The 20,543-nt window shown below is 42.0% G+C and overlaps 1 protein-coding gene across 9 annotated transcripts in view; it reads right to left on the bottom strand.

Annotated features, from left to right (window-relative positions):
• tenm4 (teneurin transmembrane protein 4) overlaps positions 1-20,543 on the bottom strand; it is a 626,167-nt gene that overhangs the window by 48,734 nt on the left and 556,890 nt on the right. The gene's annotated exons all lie outside the window — the stretch shown is intronic.

Genomic DNA, 20,543 nt, shown 5'->3' with positions numbered 1-20,543 from the left:
CTTATACCATGGTCCCACACAGTGAACTAATACACAAATATTTATTTAAGTTAACTTTTTTCGTGTTCTCTTCTTCTTTCCCGTCTTCAATCTTGTCCACTTCGTCCAATGTTAAATCTTTAGCGTCTCTCTCTTTAGCGTCATTCTCATTGACCTTCTTCTTTGTTTTTCGGCTGTTCCCATTAGGGGTCGCCACAGCAGATCAATTGTTTCCATCTCACCCTGTCCTCTGTATCTTCCTCTGTCACGCCAACCACCTGCGTGTCCTCCCTCAGCACATCCATAAACTTCTTTGGCCTCCCTCTTCTCCTCCTGCCTGGTGGCTCCATCCTCAGCATCCTTCTCCCTATATACCCTGGGTCCCTCCTCTGCACATGTCCAAACCATCTCAATCTCACCTCTCTGACTCTGTCTCCAAACCGTCCCACCTGAGCTGTCCCTCTGATATGTTCATTCCTAATCTTGTCCATTCTTGTCACTCCCAAAGAGAATCTCAACATCTTCAGCTCTGCCACCTCCAGCTCTGCCTCCTGTCTTTTTGTTAGTGCCACCGTCTCTAAGCCGTACAACATAGCTGGTCTCACTGCTGTCTTGTAAACTTTCCCCTTCACTCTTGCTGATATTCTTTGGTCGCAAATCACTCCTGTCACCTTTCTCCACCCACTCCACCCTGCCTGCACTCTCTTCTTCACCTCTCTACCACACTCTCCATTACTTTGAACAGTTGACCCCAAATATTTAAACTCATCTACTTTCACCACTTCTACTCCTTGTAACTGCACTATTCCACTGGGCTCCTTCCCATTCACACACATGTACTCAGTCTTGCTTCTACTGACTTTCATTCCCCTTCTCTCCAAAGCATATCTCCACCTCTCCAGACTAGACTCAACTTGCTCTCTACTCTCACTACAGATCACAATGTCATCTGCAAACATCATAGTCCATGGGGACTCCTGTCTAATCTCATCTGTCAACCTGTCCATCACCACTGCAAACAAGAAAGGACTCAGAGCTGATCCTTGGTGTAATCCCACCTCCACCTTGAATTAGTCTGTCATTCCGACTGCGCAACTCACTGCTGTCACACTATTCTTGTACATGTCCTGCACTACCCTAACATACTTCTCTGCCACTCCAGACTTCCTCATACAATACCACAGCTTTTCTCTTGGCACCCTATCATAATCTTTTTCTAAATCCACAAACACACAATGTAACTCTTTCTGGCCTTCTCTGTACTTCTCCAACAGCATTCCCAGAGCAAACATTGCATCTGTAGTGCTCTTTCTCAGCATGAATTCTCACTGACCATGGTATAAATATGATTAAACTAAAAAACAGGCATTTTAATGAATGATCAAGGGCATTATGGATGCTGGAAGCCAGTGATGTTCAAAAAGCATCTACAAGTTGTGTTGCTGTTGATAATGAATGACATGTACTGTTTGTTTTACGTAATGTGTGTGTGGCTGCTCCACACACACATTAAAAAAATGTCAACACGTGCAACAAATATGCACTTCATATATTGCATATTTCACACACACACACACACACACACACACACACACACACACACACACACACACACACACACACACACACACACACACACACACACACACACACACACATATATATATATATATGCAAGACTTAAAATCATCACAAAGCTTCTTCTGGCTTCTATTCAGTAAGTAGGCTGGAAGGGATGGAGTAAACTGAGAAGCTTCACGTTTTCACTCTCACATTGTGTAAAACGTGGTTGGTTCTCTCATCTTTGAAAGGATAATTACGCTAGGGGCAATTAATGTCACTGATACCTAACTGAGAGGATTACTTTACACTAAAAGCAACAGATTTGAGTAGAGTACAAATCCATGAAGGCTTGTTGGAGGATGAGCAGTTTGAGCCCAAATACTGATGAGGGGCCCGGCACTCAGTAGATGTCTGAGACCACTGGTCACAGGGCCACCCACATTTATTAAACTCCCTTTTTCAAAGAAAGCTGTACAGAACACTTACTATCAAAACAAATGTGATGTTACAAAAAAAAATTGAGAAAGTTGCTCCACTAGTTAGCTACACAGTAAATTTTGCAGAGTAAAATTTACTCTGCTGGGATAACATTTGTCCCAGTCTAAAACAGAGTTAAATATACCCTATCATGGGGCTAAATCAACTCAACACAGTGTAAAATCAATTGGAGTAGAACCACTTACATTGATTAGATGGTGTCTTCAACCAAACAGTGCCCCCTTAAAATCTGTCCACCCTGCCTTCAACTGTGCATGTGTCACTAGCCACGGTTCACTGATTTTCACCTCGTTTCTGCTTAAAACTGCACTCCAGTCATCACCTATCTCAGCGACAGATATCTGAAGCTTTTGTACAACAATTATTTCCACATAAATTCAGCATTACTTCATCATAAAACATGGAGGAAGTGATCATTATTCATTATTGCTTTGTTCCTGCTTAAAACGGCCTCATTTCTGCTTAACACTAACTTTAGAATGATTTAAGAGGTTTTACCTTGTCATGTGATGGGTAATAATCCCATTAATCCATTTGATCGCTTTGGGTGAAGAGACTCCATCTCACAGCGGCTGCTGTGATCGTAAATGACACATGCGCAGTGGAGGCAGAGTGGGCCAATTTTTAGGGGCAGACCGGGCCACTCTCTATACTGCAGGCATCCCAGCACAGCATTTCATTTATTTATTGTAAATGAATATATTTTTCCTTTTGAACTCCTCTCCGTGTCCAGCTTCCTGCGTATGGGTCCATAGCCTGAAATGGTTTGGTTCCACCCGAACCCCTAACCATAACAAATTCAGTATACAATTTTGTCTGAGTTCTGAGTATATTTATTTAATTAATTTACAAAATGTTTGGCTAGTTTTTTATTTTGAACCAATGTCCCAAAGTCCCTCCACCTCAGACACTTATATACTCTCTGTGGCTGTTGCTGATGTCAGCAGCAACTACATGAAAATTCAGTAAGGTATATCTTATATATTATATTCCAGTTCTAAGGTGTAACTATGCCAGTATACAAAGGTATATCTAAATATCTAAAAAGGAAGAGTAAAATAGGAGAGTAGAAAAGAGTAGAGTAGAGCCACTTAGGTGCCTGGTCTTGAGAACCAGGGATGATTCTCATGTTCACCATCACATGCTCACCACTTGTCAGGGCAAAACTGCCTAAACCGTGTGTCATGTAGTGCCAACACTCATTAAATAGTCAGCAAAATTAATGCATTCGGCAGCACTTTGACCAACAGTCGCCAACAGTGTGGAATGATTTGGACATCAAATGATAGCTCACTTGGTAGAACGGGTTATCCACTAACCAAAGGGCCAATGGCTCATTACCCAGCTACTCCTGGCTGTGTGTCAAATTGTCCTTGAACAAAATACTCAACCACAAATTGTTCTTGGTGTGCAGGTTGGCAGTTTGTGTCAAATCTCTGAACATTAATGTATAACTATGACTCCAACTGTAATCTGCTTTGTATGATAAATGGATCCCACCAGCAGGTGACATCCAACGCAATCAACTAAGTTGCAGATGCCCAACCATGGCTTTTGGATGCTGTTAGTAGGCCTATTGTGTGTCTGTACTGAGTTCGCATCCAACAGCAAATAAGGTGAATGAAGTTCCTCATGCCACGATCTGGTTTGCTACCAAAACAACAGGGATCCCATGATTTCTTGAAAATAGAAATTAAGTGAAGAGGAGTTGGATAGTGCCTCTACAGAAAAGTAGGTCTGTACTAGTGGGGCAGGATATGGCAAAAAAGAACAAAAATTCACACAGGATCATGGTTCAGAAACTTATACCCCCATCAGTCCTAGCCAGAATAATAGTTCATATTATTTATGTCGCCCATGGGAAGGAATGGACAAATATCTGTACTGTAGGTGTATTGTGGATATAACAGCCTGTTCAGATTTGCGGTGGCCTGTGCACAGTAGCGCACAATGCTTTCGGATTGATAGCCGCTGTTCACATATACATATCAACAGTTCCTTTGCGCTGCGGGGGTGGGGCATTGGCGGTGGACATTATTATATGTGGCACGTGCAGATCATAGGCTTTGCCATGCCAGATCCACCTCGAGGTTCCCTCATACGCGCTGAAATTGTTTCGGATCCTGTTTTGCTGCCATCAGAATATGTAAACTGCGGTCAGATGGTGCTCAGAATGCACATGGACCGTCGGATAGGTGTCCCATCTGAACGGTGCCTGGAGGATTTTGAACATGTGCATCACACCCAGGGCAGCCGGCCAGTTTTGACCAACTGTGTGGACTCTTGCAGATGGCTGTCAGAACATTTTCAAACTGCAAATGGACACTTTCGGATGTGGGCTGAATCATCGGCCTCATTCTGGCTATGTGTGACGGGGGTATAAATTTCTAGAAAAATGCCTGGAATCAACTTGACACTAGAATGTAACATTTGGACGCCCTGTTCTGCAAGGGGTGGCTACACATTTGTATTTCGTACCCTGCACGTCCACGAAGTGACAATAGCACGGTACTGTTTTCAATGGAGTGTTTGGATAAGGTAACTCAAAAATAGCTGGATGGATTTCCTTCTAACATAATAGCAATATTACTTGGATAGACACCTAGAGGTGATTAGATTTCAGAGGAGTTTGGTCAAATGTCAAGGAAAACAAGGTTTGAAAAACACCTGTTTTGAATATCTCATCAACCAAAATGCCTAGCTGATGAAACGAAGTGTACAGTGCATCTGGAAAGCATTCAAAGGGCTTCACTTTTTCTACATTTTGTTATGTTACAGCCTTATTCCAAAATGGATTAAATTCATTTTTCCCTCAAAATTGCACACACAATACCCCATAATGAAAATGTAAAAAGAAAGTTTTTTTTAAGATTTTTGCAAATTTGTTAAAAACTAGTGTTGGTGGAGGTTCGCGTTCATACAGCGCAAACCTCCACCAACACTAGTTTCCAATTCTACAAAATTATACCTTGGGAAAAAATTATCAAGGTTAAAGTCCTGTTAGAAGTGGCTTTTCATAAGCTAAATTAGATGTGATCAAATGTCAAGTATGTATTTATTTCATGCACTTGAATCAAAATTTATTTTTTTTTGTTGGTGTTTTTTTGTTGGTGTTGTCAGGTTTTTGTTTTTATCAGATTTTTTCCAACTTTTTCAGTTTGTGAATTCTATATCAGATAATTTTCTCTGCTATGCACAATTTGTCACTGCTTTTTGACACTTGGTTTCCGACTGATACCTGGAAAGTAGACAAACAGGGATAAAATTGGAACCTGCATCCAATTTTGGTGGTGTAGGTAAATCCATAACAGAAAAAATGAGAGTGACTGAGGCATTTTGACTGAGTTATAATTCAAAATGTACACCAAATGGGCTTTTCAATATTAAATTCAAAAGTCCACAAAATCCACAATCAAACATTGTCAGGCGACTGTGAGTACCAGTCTGAACCTCACTTTCAAATATGAGAGTGACTGGAGCTTGTTTGATTAAGATATAATGTAAAATATAGATTAAATGGTGTTTCAATGTTAAATTTAAATGCCACAAAATCTGTAATCTGGATCAGATCCAGATCAACTTTATCAGTTGACAAAGAATACCATCCTACATAACACTCTCAAATATGAAATAAATTAAATCTTTTTTGACAGTTATGAATTTTGCCTAAACCCTACACGAGCCACAGCATAGACAAACCGTTTAAGTTCACACTTTATATCAACAAAATATTTCTTTGACAGTGCATTTTAACATTTGCAAAAACCCCACCACCATCCTATAATAACCAACATATAAAGAGAGAGCAAATTTTGTAGTAACCACAAAATCCAAAATACTTAAAAAAAAATGTGCACAGTAACTACATCAAACATACTTTAAATGATCCTTTCTGAAAGTTATATTTAACTGTGTAAATGGAATGTCCCCAAAAGTGAGTCTCACATCATTAAAAAGATAGACCACTGTAAGACAATGACAAGGAACATAACCAATCAAAACTGTAAAATCCAAAGGTGCAGGACAACATTTGGCCGATCAGCCCTCTCAGTGCAAGACACACACCTATGGAATTCTTTACCTTTAGAAATTAAATCGCAAACAGAACTGAAGAGGTTTAGTGTGAAAGTTAAACATTGGCTTAAGCATCAGCAGAAATGTCAACATTAATTTCATTCAAGTCATTTTCATTGCAATACCATTTTACTAATGCTTAATGCTATAGTTAGCTTGTGTTTTAATCTTTAATCTACCATTGCAACTGTGTTTATTTATTCATGTTAATTATTCAATGTATTCATTGTATTGTTCGCTGTGTTTGTATCAAGGCATTGTGTTATTTTTTTGGTGGATTTTACTGTTCTGGGGCCTGACCAGGGGCAAAGACTGCAAATTAGCTGAAGCTAGATGCTCTTTATGCATCACATTTTCCCTTTTACTTGTGGCAATGCTATATGTATCGTACCTGATAAATAAACATTAAAAATAAAAATAAAATAAAAATGTTACTGAAAATAAGTTATTAATAAAAGTAATATATAAATGTGAACATTAAAAACAAAACACTCCCATCCTATGCAAAAAATTCACATAAGTTGCATAGTAATATAAAATCCAACATAAATAAAAGTAGACACATGCACACATAAAATTAACCTTTAAGGCCATCATGCACAAAATACACACAGGGAGAGTCAGGAGTAGATGCAAGGCAATGTTTAAATTACTGTACAGATCCAGCAGCTTCTCACTGTATATGTAATTAAGCATCTCAAATGAGCAGCTGGCTGCATGGTCTGGAAAAGTGTGTAGAGATGAATTAATCTCAAGTACCAAGTCATCTGCATCAGTCACTTAACACTGTCTTCTTTTTTTTCTTTTCTTCCTCTTCCTTTCTCTTCTTTCTTTTCTGGATTTCTGACAGATAACTCCGCTTCATGATTGCTGAAGTTTTATAATTTGCCAGTGTCCCAAGTCCCGTCGAGATGAGCAACACCGTGCAACTGCACTCCGGACTTTAACACCTTGCCCATCGAGTTGAGCTTCGTCACATGGCCGGCGACTGTGGGAGGGGCCCCCTTGAGGGGGATTCCAATAACAGTGTCTTGCACTTTCCTGCACTGACTGTTACAGAATTTAAAAGGACACTCCCACAGTTTGTCGCTGCATAAAATTCATAACCAATCATTGTGGGAGCCCCAGGCAATTGATTGGTTTGCTTGTCTTGTTACAATGAGCCTGCATGATTGGTTTGTGCTCTGATATGAACTGTCAACTGTGGGACCTTATATGTAGACAGGTTAGTGTCTTTCCAAATCATGTCCCCAGATGGACTCCAATTAAGCTGTAGAAACATCTCAAGGATGATCAGTGGAAAGAAGATGCACCTGAGTTCAGTTTTGTGCTTCATGGTAAAGGCTGTGAATACTTAATTTCTTAGCTTTTAATTTTTAATAAATCGCAAAAAGAAAAAAAAAAACTTTTTTCATGTTGTCATTATGGGGTGTTGTGAGCAGAATTTTGAGGGGAAAAATGAATTTACTTCATTTTCGAATAAGGCTGTAAGACAAAAAATGTGGAACAAGTGCTATGAATACTTTTTGGGTGCACTGTATATTGATCAGCAAAATATTTGTGGTTGATTAGTATGAATGACAAGTCATATGATAAAGTCATACATAGTCAAAGACATCATTACAGACATGCATATTTACGTGTGCATTCATACCATTGCATGAAGTGCATGCTGGACATGCATCAGCCCTCTGATGTCTGTTAGTTAATATTATAAGACACAAACATTCAGGATGCTGGGAGTTCTGTGGGTTGAAACTGTGGTGTGGGGTTAGAAGAACTGGTTCAGGAATGTGAAAGTAACTCACATAACTGTGGTGTGCAAAAGGCTATCTCTGAATGCTCAGTAAAACTGAACTATCAAAATGTCACATTTGCTGATGAATGTCAATTTCTGGTGAGAAATGCTGGATTTGTTGTAAGCATGAATCTGTGGCTATTTTGCAATCTCAGTCACAACACTACGCAATGTGGAAGAATGGGAGATTTGCAGCATGAATGAGAGGTCAATAATTTTAAAAACAGGCCCAAATAATTTAGTCTCATGAGACATTTTCACACTTAGCCTGTTAATAGTCTATTCTGGAATGTCAAATGTCTGCCATTACAAGGTTGACTGTCATCTGTCCAGCTGCATGTGCGACTGGGCTTTTACATAATGCTATTACATATTTGTCTGCAGGCCTGGTGTTAATCTGAAGGATAAATATTTTATCCACCATGGGGCAGATTAGCTGCTAATCATTCCGATATGACAACAGAATCATCTCCTGGTGATGTTACTGATTTCATACAAGGTCTTCTAACATATTTTCCATTGTGAGTCAGGTCAGGTCTGGGAGTATGCAATGGTGCCGTGTGTCACCGCATCCACAACACTACGGAACTGCCTTGGATCCTAGATAGTAATCATCCAGGCAGACAGCCGGTCCATCCCCACTTCTCAAACATAACCATCCTCATTTGAATCTCTCTAAGTTAATATAATACAAAGTCACGGTAGTGATACCCGTGGATCCTACAAAGAGACCCAGTACCAAAGATCCACTCTTCACCTTGCGTCGGTTATTACGACTGAAGTCTCACAAAAATATAGTAACACTGGAAGCACTGATACCCAATAGATTTGAACTTTTGTTCTTCTGCAAAGGAATTTGTATCACTAAACACCTCTGTCTTATGACCTCATGAATCCATAAAGTATTCTCAGTCTCAAAGGCCAAGTAGCCAAAGACATAAATGTCAGCGCAGAGAAAAGTGAACATCTCTACAAGTACGACACATTCACCACATACGAGGTCTATTAGAAAAGTATCCGACCTTATTATTTTTTTAAACCATATGGATTTGAATCACGTGTGATTGCGTCAGCCAAGCTTGAACCTTCGTTTTCACGCCTGTCGGTTGCGTCATTCGCCTGTGAGCAGGCTTTGAGTGAGGAGTGGTCCACCCCCTCACCGCCACGACGCGCGGAATTCCTCCGCACGTCTGTCTCAATGTGCCGAAAAAGTGCTGATGTCCACGTCTTTTCACAATTCCTGTGCTAGCCAGATGACATCCTGGATAAAACGCAGCGTCCAGTTTGGAAATGAACGGCACATTCCACTGTTACAGGAGTTTTTGTCATGGAAAGAGGAGCGGAGGCTTCGCGCGTCATGGTGGTGCCGCATGGCGTAAAGCAACGCCGTGATCAAGCCTCACAGGACATGTTCTGGCATGTTCAGGCACATCCACAATTTCTCGGATAATCACTCGATGGAAAAACCACCGACAGCTGTCTGAACGCCATCTCAAAGCCATCCTGTGAGACCAAAACGGAGGTGGTTTTGTTTCGCTCCGGTAGCGAATCCATTGTGACACGCGAAGCCTCCGCTTGGCTTTCCATGACAAAATCTCTTGTTAAAAGTGAAATCTGCCGGAAAATGGTTGATGTCCAGCTCTTGTGATAACCAGCGAAATTGCACACGATGGTCACGGATCCATACAGCCATCCATTTAGAAATGAAATGGTCGCTCAGCCTGTCGATGGCGGCTTCGGAGCGTGGCGCACCACCAGTCGCTCTGGGCCGTCCTTAAAGTGACAGTAACACTCCGTAATCTCTTTGAAGATTACGGAGCTTTTATGGGCTTCTCTTTGAAGCCCATAAAATTTTCACCAAAAACCATCTGAATTTCTCGAATGGTGTCCACTTTGATGTCCCTCACAGTTTCTGAAAAAATTTTGATCAAGCAAAGCGGCAGTCTCTGAGCCATTCCTAAACAATGAAAAAAACGACGAGAGGGGTGGACCACTCCTCACTCAAAGCCTGCTCACAGGCAAATGACGCAACCGACAGGCGTGAAAAAACTCACGCATGCGCACGAAGGTTCAAGCTTGGCTGACGCAATCACACATGATTCAAATCCATATGGTTTTTGAAAAAAATAAAAAGGTATATAAAGGTGTATAAAGGCTGGCTATGATAGCCAACAAATTGTTGGGGATTCCGCACATGCTCAGTTTGTTCACTGGAGTAGCTCAGTCCGCCAAATCAAATGCTCTATGAAAATCAACATAAGCTGCAAAGAAGGATGGCCAATCTTTGCACATTCTTTCATTGAGTACTACTGAGAGCTGGGATGTGGTGGATGGTTGACTCCTTGGCAGTGAAGCCAGATTACTACAGAAAGTAACCGGAAAGCTTGGAAAACACATTTTCCTTTTTAGGGTGGGACAACAAGTCCTTTCGTCCAGTTCATTGTGACGATACCAGTCACCCAGTCTGAAACAAATATGGTCAACAATGCCAGGATTAACACCATCTCTAGCTGTCTGAGGAACTACAGCTTTCACATTGCATATCTCTGGAGCTTTTCCTACCTTCAGCAGGTTTACTGATTTTGCACACTCCTTGACATTTGGTGGGTGACATTTGACTTGAGAATCAGCCATGACAACCCTGGCATCGTAGATGTCTAACCTCCCAGGGGGAGGTTAACAAAGCACTTGGATTCTATTGTTAGCAGGCTGATGATCAGGATACCACTGATGGTAAGTCATTTGATCATGAAATTTAGCTAATAAACACCTCCTTGTCTACTATTAAGGCCATCACAGCCTGATTTCTCAGATCTGATACAGCCTGGAATTTCTATCAAGGTGTGCACTATGACTTTTAAGCCCCCGTCACACTTAACACGAATGAAGCTGAATCAGCCCAAATGGGCAAGAAAGCCAAAATTCAAGATGCAGTCGGGAGGGAGAAATATTCAGGCAGCCATGTACGAATGACGCCCGAATACCCAGAATGTGTGGGTTGGCAGCAAACCGAGCACTGTGGTCCACTCTTTTGAAGACCTGCTGTGTCTTACTGCTGAGTTTCGAGTGACATCAAACCCATGGACTGATTACATGTAAACCAGGGTCCCGCTGGAATGCCCCTGCTGCCAGAACCCCCAGCATGGTCAACACCTGTGTGGACACAGACAACCCCTGGCTCCTCACTGTACTGCGCTCTGGGCCGGCCGCAGTTCTGCGCACAATTCCAGTAACGCTGGCCTTGGTAATCAAAATCGGCTTATGAGCCAATTATCGTAATTTGTAAGTAAATCCTCACATTCCTTCAATACACACTCACCTCAGACTGCACCATTTGCAAGGTCTTCTAACAATGCTAACACAGCCATGGTTAATGCCATTTTCTTCATCATTTTGCCCATGCGTTTATGTCCACCCATATAACTGCAAGCACGTGGGTGTGTTAACTGTTCATAAATGTGTCTCTGATGTGCATATACTGTAACTCTGATGACTTCTTGTTTTCACACTTAACGGTTTCCCAGCATCACCTCTATGTGTTGGCAGTGGACCAATAGCTGTGGAAACGTGCATACGCCAGTTGTGAACTTGGTGTGGGGCACCGCACATTTCCACGGTCATTTCACTTTTGATACCTCTAAGCGTTAGCATGGAGAAAGATGTACGCCACATTTTTGTACATACGCAGTCTTTGTACATGAGGCCTCAGGTCTTTACACCTCATACAGCATAGCCACTGCAATGCAGAGTTTTCCCAGGTACCTCAACAGCAATTGAAGATGGTCATCCTTGCTTGGAGAAATATATTCCAGGTGCCCACCCACATGAGCTGCACCGGTCTTGGATGCCACTGTGCCGTGGGGGAAACATCACCACTGCACATGTCATCACCCTTTAAAGATAAGATGATTGGTGCTCTGCTGTGGTTACATCTTTTCAAGAGATGAGACTTCAAACTGCTTTCCTTTATCCCCTTCATAAGGTATGCCGCTCTCAGATGGAAAACAACAGCAGAGTTACTCCCAGGGAGGGTGGAAACAATAGTTCCGGTTTTGGTACTGAGCTTTTTGAAGTGTTTTATGGCAGGTGAAGTGCCAGTTCTACGGCCAACCTGCCCAGTAAAGGGCTGTCTGCAGCCCCTTCAGTCCCCAGATACAGAATAACACCATGGCCAGGATGCACGTACAGAAAATACAAAAGAACAGAGCACAAAGTAAAATAAATAAATGCACTGAAACAGCCTTTTTGCACAGGTTTTTTGGTCCTTTATGCAGACAAGTTGGTAAATATAAATGAATAAAACCATTTATTTAAAAAAAAATGTCATTAAAAAAATGAAAGAACAATAGAAAAAAAAATCCCTCTATGCATTTTCAAAACATAATCAGTGTGGATGGCAACATAACTGTGAGCAAGTAAAGCTTCTCACCACAATTCCTGAAAAATTTTGTTTTGTTTTTGTACCTATAAAACATCTTATTATCTATGACAATTTGCCCATGTACCAAGCTTTTCTGGGCATGAGCCAAGGTGCAGGCACCTCAGAGGTGAGGACCCCAGCAATAGGAAAAGGCCAATGGGATGCCCATATATCACCTGGCTGAAGCAGACAGAAGGCTGAAAAGTTGAGACAGAGTTGTCTGCCTGGGTGGTCACATTCCCGAACCCAAGCAGTAGCAGTGTGGTGAATGTGACGATGTGCAGCATCCCTGCCGTCCTGACCTGACCTTTGAACTTATAGTGAGGCAATTAAGTATTTGATCCACTGTCGATTTTGCAAGTTTCCCACCTACGAAGAATGGAGAGGTCTGTAATTTTTATTGAACGTACACTTCAACTGTGAGAGACAGAATAAAAAAAAAAAAAAAAATTCAGAAAATCCCATTGTATGATATTTTAAAATCATTAATTTGGATTTTATTACATGAAATAAGTATCACCTACCAACCAGCAAGAATTCTGGCTCTCACAGACCTGTTAATTTTTCTTTAAGAAGCCCTCTTATTCTGCATTCTTTACCTATTAACGTATTAACTGCACCTGTTTGAACTCGTTACCTGTATAAAAGACACCTGTCCACACACTCAATCAATCACACTCCAACCTTTCCACCATGGCCAAGACCAAAGAGCTGTCTAAGGACACCAGGGACAAAATTGTAGAGCTGCACAAGGCTGGGATGGGCTACAGGACAACAGGCAAGCAGCTTGGTGAGAAGACAACAACTGTTGGCGTAATTATTAGAAAATGAACACAAGATGACTGTCAATCTTCCTCAGTCTGGGGCTCCATCCAAGATCTCGCCTCTTGGGGTAAGGATGATTCTGAGAAAGGTCAGAACTACATGGGGGACGTGGTCAATGACCTGAAGAGAGCTGGGACCACAGCTGCAAAGATTATATTAGTAACACAATATGCTGTCTTGGTTAAAATTCTGCAGGACAGCAAGGTCTCCTTGCTCAAGACAGCACATGTCCAGGCGTTTTTGAACTTCACCAGTGACCATCTGGGGTGGAAACATCATACTTTGGGGTGCATTTCTGCAAAGGGGACAGGATGACTGCACTGTATTAAAGGGAGGATGGACGGGGCCATGTACCATGAGATTTTGGCAAACAACCTTCTTCCCTCGGTAAGAGCACTGAAGATGGGTCGTGGCTGGGTCTTCCAGCATGACAATGACCCCAAACACACAGCCAGGGCAACTAAGGACTGGTTCTGTAAGAAGCATTTCAAGGTCCTGGAGTGGCCTGGCCAGTCTCCAGACCTGAACTCAATAGAAACTCTTTGGATGGAGCAGAAACTTGAAACCTGAAAGATCTGGAAAAGATCTGTATGGAGGAGTGGACCAAAATCCCTGCTGCAGTGTGTGAAAACTTGGTCAAGAACTACAGGAAATGTCTGACCTCTGTAACTGTAAACAAATGTTTCTGTACTAAATATTAAGGTCTGTTTTTCTATTGTATCACATACTTATTTCATGCAATAACATGCAAATTATTTAAAAATCATACAATGTGATTTTCTGATTTATTTATTTATTTTAGATTCTGTCTCTCACAGTTGAAGTGTAACTATGATAAAAATTACAGACCTCTACATTCTTTGTAGGTAAAACTGAAGTTATTGTACTTGGCCCCACAAATCTTAGAAACATGGTGTCTAACCAGATCCTTACTCTGGATGGCATTACCCTGACCTCTAGTAATACTGTGAGTAATCTTGGAGTCATTTTTGATCAAGATATGTCATTCAATGACACATATTAAACAAATATGTAGGACTGCTTTTTTGCATTTGCGCAATATCTCTAAAATTAGAAAGGTCTTGTCTCAGAGTGATGCTGAAAAACTAATTCATGCATTTATTTCCTCTAGGCTGGACTACTGTAATTCATTATTATCAGGTTGTCCTAAAAGTTCCCTGAAAAGCCTTCAGTTAATTCAAAATGCTGCAGCTAGAGTACTGACAGGGACTAGAAGGAGAGCATATCTCACCCATATTGGCCTCTCTTCATTGGCTTCCTGTTAATTCTAGAATAGAATTTAAAATTCTTCTTCTTACTTATAAGGTTTTGAATAATCAGGTCCCATCTTATCTTAGGGACCTCATAGTACCATATCACCCCAATAGAGCGCTTCGCTCTCAGACTGCAGGCTTACTTGTAGTTCCTAGGGTTTGTAAGAGTAGAATGGGAGGTAGAGCCTTCAGCTTTCAGGCTCCTCTGCTGTTGTGTGGGCCACCAGAAGAGGAGGTACTGCTGGCCCAGGCACGAGAGGGCGCTGCCGCCTCCAGGAACAAGCCGTGGTGACAGCTGTCACTCATCATCCATGACAGCTGTCACTAATCATCTACTCACATCTGGCATAAAAGCAGGAAGACACCTCCACCACATTGCCGAGATATCATCTTCTACAAGAGGTAATATCCTCAGCAGTTTGTGATTACAATATTTGTATATTGTGAGTGTTTGCAGGAGTACCGGTACCTCCGTCGGTGAAAGCTGAGAGAGCGCTGAAGGCACTCTTTTCCCCTGAGGAATCTACAGTACTCTGCAAGTTATTGAGTGAGAGGTGGAGGTGGAATTCCCACCAGGATTGTTACCTGGTGTTCACACACCCACCCTTGACTGTCTTTGCTTTCTGCCAGCAGTACCAGATCCGACATGCCGTGACGGTGGCCACCTGGGGACTTCGGGACTTGGCGGCTCCAGTATCCCTCGGGTTCGGTGGCAGTGGAAATCGTGTGGTTCCGGTTCGTTTCCAGACGGGCGTCTCCTATCGTCGAGCCTGCCCACACGACACCTTTATTGATTAACTTGTGCACATTCTGTAATCTGCTGTGTTTGGTTGTGACATTCACAACAGTAAAGTGTTCTAATTTGACTCCTGCCATTGTCCGTTCATTTACGCCCCCTGTTGTGGGTCCGTGTCACTACACTTTCCCAACATCTCCTCTGGAACCAGCTCCCAATTCGGATCAGGGAGACAGACACCCTCTCTACTTTTAAGATTAGGCTTAAAACTTTCCTTTTTGCTAAAGCTTATAGTTAGGGCTGGATCAGGTGACCCTGAACCATCCCTTAGTTATGCTGCTATAGACTTAGACTGCTGGGGGGTTCCCATGATGCACTGAGTGTTTCTTTCTCTTTTTGCTCTGTATGCACCACTCTGCATTTAATCATTAGTGATTGATCTCTGCTCCCCTCCACAGCATGTCTTTTTCCTGGTTCTCTCCCTCAGCCCCAACCAGTCCCAGCAGACTGCCCCTCCCTGAGCCTGGTTCTGCTGGAGGTTTCTTCCTGTTAAAAGGGAGTTTTTCCTTCCCACTGTCGACAAGTGCTTGCTCACAGGGGGTCGTTTTGACAGCTGGGGTTTTTCTGTAATTACTGTATGGCTTTGCCTTGCAATATGAAGTGCCTTGGGGCAACTGTTTGTTGTGATTTTGCGCTATATAAATGAAATTGATTTGATTTGATTTGATTTGTAGGTGGGAAAACCTGCAAAATCGACAGTGGATCAAATACTTATTTTCCTCACTGTACATGAGCAAACAGTCCCAGTTAATGTGGGTTCTGCAATTCATTGCCACTGTATTTGTTATGGACGCCAACACAGAGAACCACAACGATCAGCAACCATAAACAGCTTTATTGTCCCAAAAGTTCAATTATAAACAATGGGACTGGAAATTCATCTGACTGGGGGAAAAAAAACCCAGATGTTAGCAAAGCAATGTATTCTGGGTCAATTTGTCCAATATGCGGTAGGAAAAATTAGCTTGACTTTCTGAGGAAGCTAGCAGAGGTAAGGTAATTTCCCTTCAGCTGCTTGCGTCACTTGGGGTCGTTTCTGTCATTTTCCTTGCAATGAAAAACCACCGAGAGCACTACACACGACCTCACACAAATGCTGCTTGCCAGCAAATGACGCAATCAACAGGCGTGAAAAAATTCAGGCATGCGCACAAAGGTTCAAGGTTGGCTCATGCAAGCACACGTGATTCAAATCCATCAGGTTTTTGCAAAAAAAAAAAAGGTCGGGTATTCTATTTCTACATCATTTTCTTATGTCTTCTACTGTTACATTATTATTATTGCTTATCCTTGCACACGCTGTTTGATGCACATTTTCCTCTACTTGCACCCATCTTGTGTGTTTTTTAAGAGCTGACGTAACATGTGAATTTCTCCTCTGTGAGATCAATAAAGTTTATTTTATCTTATCTTATCTTATCGGGTTTTAGTTAAAGTGGCCAGTGAGTGGACTTCCCCTTCTGCAGCACCACAACTACAGTGAGAAAAACTCAAAACACAGATGGTCACAAACCAAACAGATTTGTTTTTCTCCATCATCTGTGCTCATTCTCAGCACAACAAAAATACGCCAAGTCAGAGCCACACAGCGCTCTGCTTTTCTCATGAATCCCATTGTTCTTTATCACAGTCTGTGTCCCCACCCCACCCCACCCCACCCCACCACTCGCTGCCATACGCTGACCCAACCACCCACGTAATATCACTTGACATGCCACTCAAGGTCGCTCAATGATTCCATCTCTACCCGTCGCTCTGTTCTCACCATTAGGCTGCTACCATTTCCTGTCTCACCCCTGGGGCCGTTGTCTGTAAAATACATTAGAAGCTTTAACTTCCAAAAGGACGACAGGGCTATTAAATGAATAGGCAGTGACAGACAAAGTGGCACCTCCGCATTAGCCTTGTCACCTCTGAGACAATGTGCAAGGCAACTTAACCAAACATGCTATTTGCCTTACAAAGGGGAGACAAGGAAGGAGAGACAGGTTGAGGGTGAAAAAAGTAGCCATTCACTCAGATACTTTTTAAAATTACTTGTCCTGGTGGTGTGGTGGTACAGTGGTGGGCACTCTTGCCTCACAACAAGAAGGTCTGGGGTATAATTCCACTAATTCCCAGCTCCTTTCTGTGTAGAGTTTGCCTGGTCTTCCCTTGTCAGAATGGGTTTCCTCTAAGCACTTCGGTTTTCAGCCATCATCAAAACATGCACTCTTTTCACTGCCCTCAACCACAGCACTGTCTCTAGACTTAGAGTTTGTCCCTGGGCACTGGACTGTGACTACCCATTGCTTGCAGTGGTTAGATTGTGTCAAGCTTCAACTAGGATAGGTTAAATGCATATGGTAAATTTTATTGTAGGTATAATACAATGACAAGGAAACCATCTTCTTCTTCTTCTGGTCATTTCCTGAAAGGGAGAAAAAAGGATGCAGAGTCACACTATTTACCAGGTCATACAGACGGACAAAGGAAGGAAGAGCAATTTTTTAGAAGAGGAACTGCCAGAATGTGTTTGGAAACGATTAGTCAAAAACTAAGGATCAGATTTTCTTGAACTCTTGTGAAAATGACAGACCCTTTCTCTTCCTGGTTTTCCATCTTCCACATCCTCATTAAGAATTAGCCTAAGTGTTTGGGACACCTCTGGTTCGTGACTGGACTACAGGCTGGATTTTATTTGGGTCTGTACACAACATGAAGTCTACTGTTTGGAAATTTTCCATTTATTTGTATAATAATTATCAATGTATTATCACGTGTTGCTGTTGATGTTGTCCTTTCCCATTATTTTTGTCAGGGTCACCACGGCGGATACAGCCAGATCCACATTGGTATTTGGCACATTTTACGCCAGATGCCATTCCTGATGCAATTCCAGTTTTACCTGGAGAAACAGAGGTCTCCCATCCAAGTACTAACCAGACCCCACACTGCTTAGCTTCTGAGATGTGATGGGATCAGGCCTACACAGAGCAGTCAAGCTGCAATGGATTATCACACGTGGATCAAACTTTTTGAGCCCATTAACAGACCACAGGCTTATGTTTGTGGATTTCTTATGCATATGGAACACTTCCTGATGTGACTGACAGTGGTCCAAGAAAATGCTAAATTCAGCTCACCGTGGGATCTTTTTTACTGTTTATGTTGTGTTTCTCTGCTGTGCGCTGCATGGGAACAGATGTCCATTTAAACAGTTGTTTGTCTTATTCAACAGGATGCATTTATCTCTGGAGCCCAATGATTGGCAAAGACATGAAGAAAAGTGCAAAGTAGTGATATCATCATGATTGTTCATATAATAAACAATTTAAGTGTGACCTGACTTGATTTTAAATGTGTACATAAAGTAATTCAGCCCCGTTAGGAAGTTTCCACCTCCCTCATTTATATGACACAAAAAAAGGCAGTTTAATGTTGTGTTTCTCCACCACAATGAAAATCGGTGATTCTGAATCATGATTTTTCAGTATATGTCGCACTGGGCTATAAGTTTCAGGAGCCCTCAACCAAGGGGAAAAAAGTACAAATACAGTAAGTACAAAACAAGTAAAAATACCCCAGAAAACACGGTACATTAACTCAGAACATTTATACAAGAAGCAGCCTATTATATTGATCACTTCAGATGTACTGAGTCCACATTTAGCACAGCTCATGTTGCCTTCCTTTTGGTACAGACTCCAGAACAATATCCGGAACAGGTTGCAAAAAATTCCAGACCAATTTTTCCAGTTAGCCAGAATTAATCTGCGGCACCAGTGAAACATTTTGGCACCATCTTTGTTTAATTCCCGTTTTACTTTCCAATTCTGAGCTATAGTTCATCTAAAATGTGACCATGTAAGATCATGCTTCTCTCTGTGGTTGTTAGTTTGTTTGCTGGGCAGAGCTGTGAATATGTTGTGTTTGCTGTCCAAGTTCAAACGCTGTTGCCAGCTAAGGACACGCCCATGTATCATCCAGCTGTGACAGACAAGTGCCTACTTTCCGGGAAGTGTGTGTGTGACTGTGCGTGTGTGTAGATGATAGGCTGCTGGTCTGCTTGTGTGGTTGCCCAGGACTCAGGTATAACTTTCGCACAACTGTGGCACTTCCAGAACACCTTTAGTTGATATTATTGCATGTACTACAATGTCACAGGCTTCACACAAACACCAGGGCTCACCCAAATATGTCAAAGTGTGATGGAAACAGAATTTTCAACCATGTTGAAAATTCAGCCGTGGGTAAAACACAGCACAACAGCACAATAAGGAACTATTTTGGTGTAGCAAAAATACCCTTCTTGGACCCTTTAATGCTGTGTTTACACATAATGATGGCAAGTCACAAAGGCCATGAAGTATACATTCTTGGCCGCTGATCACGAATGTGATGATTTGAGGCAGAGGAGTCAGGAGTCCTTAGGAACTGCTGCAACCTGTTCCCATGCATTATGATTAATGGCATGTGTTGCTGGAGAATTATCAGAAACCATTACCTACGTTCAAGAATAATGTTCTGCATTGTTGTGCGCTATTGCATGTAACAGCATATCGTTACATTCTGTCACAGTGTGAATGAGGTGAATTGTCTCCACACACCCCCATATTCATCCTACCGTCAGTTGCTGAACAATTCAGATCACTCCAGTTTGCTCCTCAAAATCCACAACAGAAGAACTTTGTGATTGCATGCTTACTTGGGCTCTGTGCCATAGAATGATGCAGAAAGGAGGAGGAGACTGAGAGAGCCACATCTGTGGCTGCACGTGGCTCTCGTCTCGCTTGTTTTCCCAAACACCAGGCACAGCAGCAGCAGCAGGTGGAACACCTGCAGGAGCACGCTGATGAGCATGAGACTTTTAGCCAACTTGGCGTCACTGTCCTCCTTCAGCATACTGCAGCAATGAAACTGAATGCGGTGCAGCAGGGTTTAATTGTGCGCACATCAGAGAAGAACATTGTCATGCTCTATTAAGGATCACCACGAATCAAGACAGATCAACACACTCAGTGGCGAAATGAGGGTGGTGCGTGACATTCGTGGAAGATATTTTGACAGCCATGCTCCACGAAAATCACAAATGTCACACACCAACACACACTATTAAGAAACCTATTCAAATGTGTTAAGTCACGTTAAGAATGTCAGGAATGTGCCAATAATGAGGCAAATATGACATTCGTAACGCGTCTTGCCTATATGTAAACACAGCATAAGGTCTTCTGAGGTCAAAATAAGGTTTCAAACTGTGAGCTTCTAGGACACATATCCATGGAAATAAGAAAGTGGCTTTAAACTCAAAACACGTTGCCTAGTATGTAGAAA

This window comes from Thalassophryne amazonica, chromosome 4, assembly GCF_902500255.1.
Source record: "Thalassophryne amazonica chromosome 4, fThaAma1.1, whole genome shotgun sequence".
Classification (NCBI taxonomy): Eukaryota; Metazoa; Chordata; class Actinopteri; order Batrachoidiformes; family Batrachoididae; genus Thalassophryne; species Thalassophryne amazonica.
This window is presented reverse-complemented; position numbering and strand designations above follow the sequence as displayed.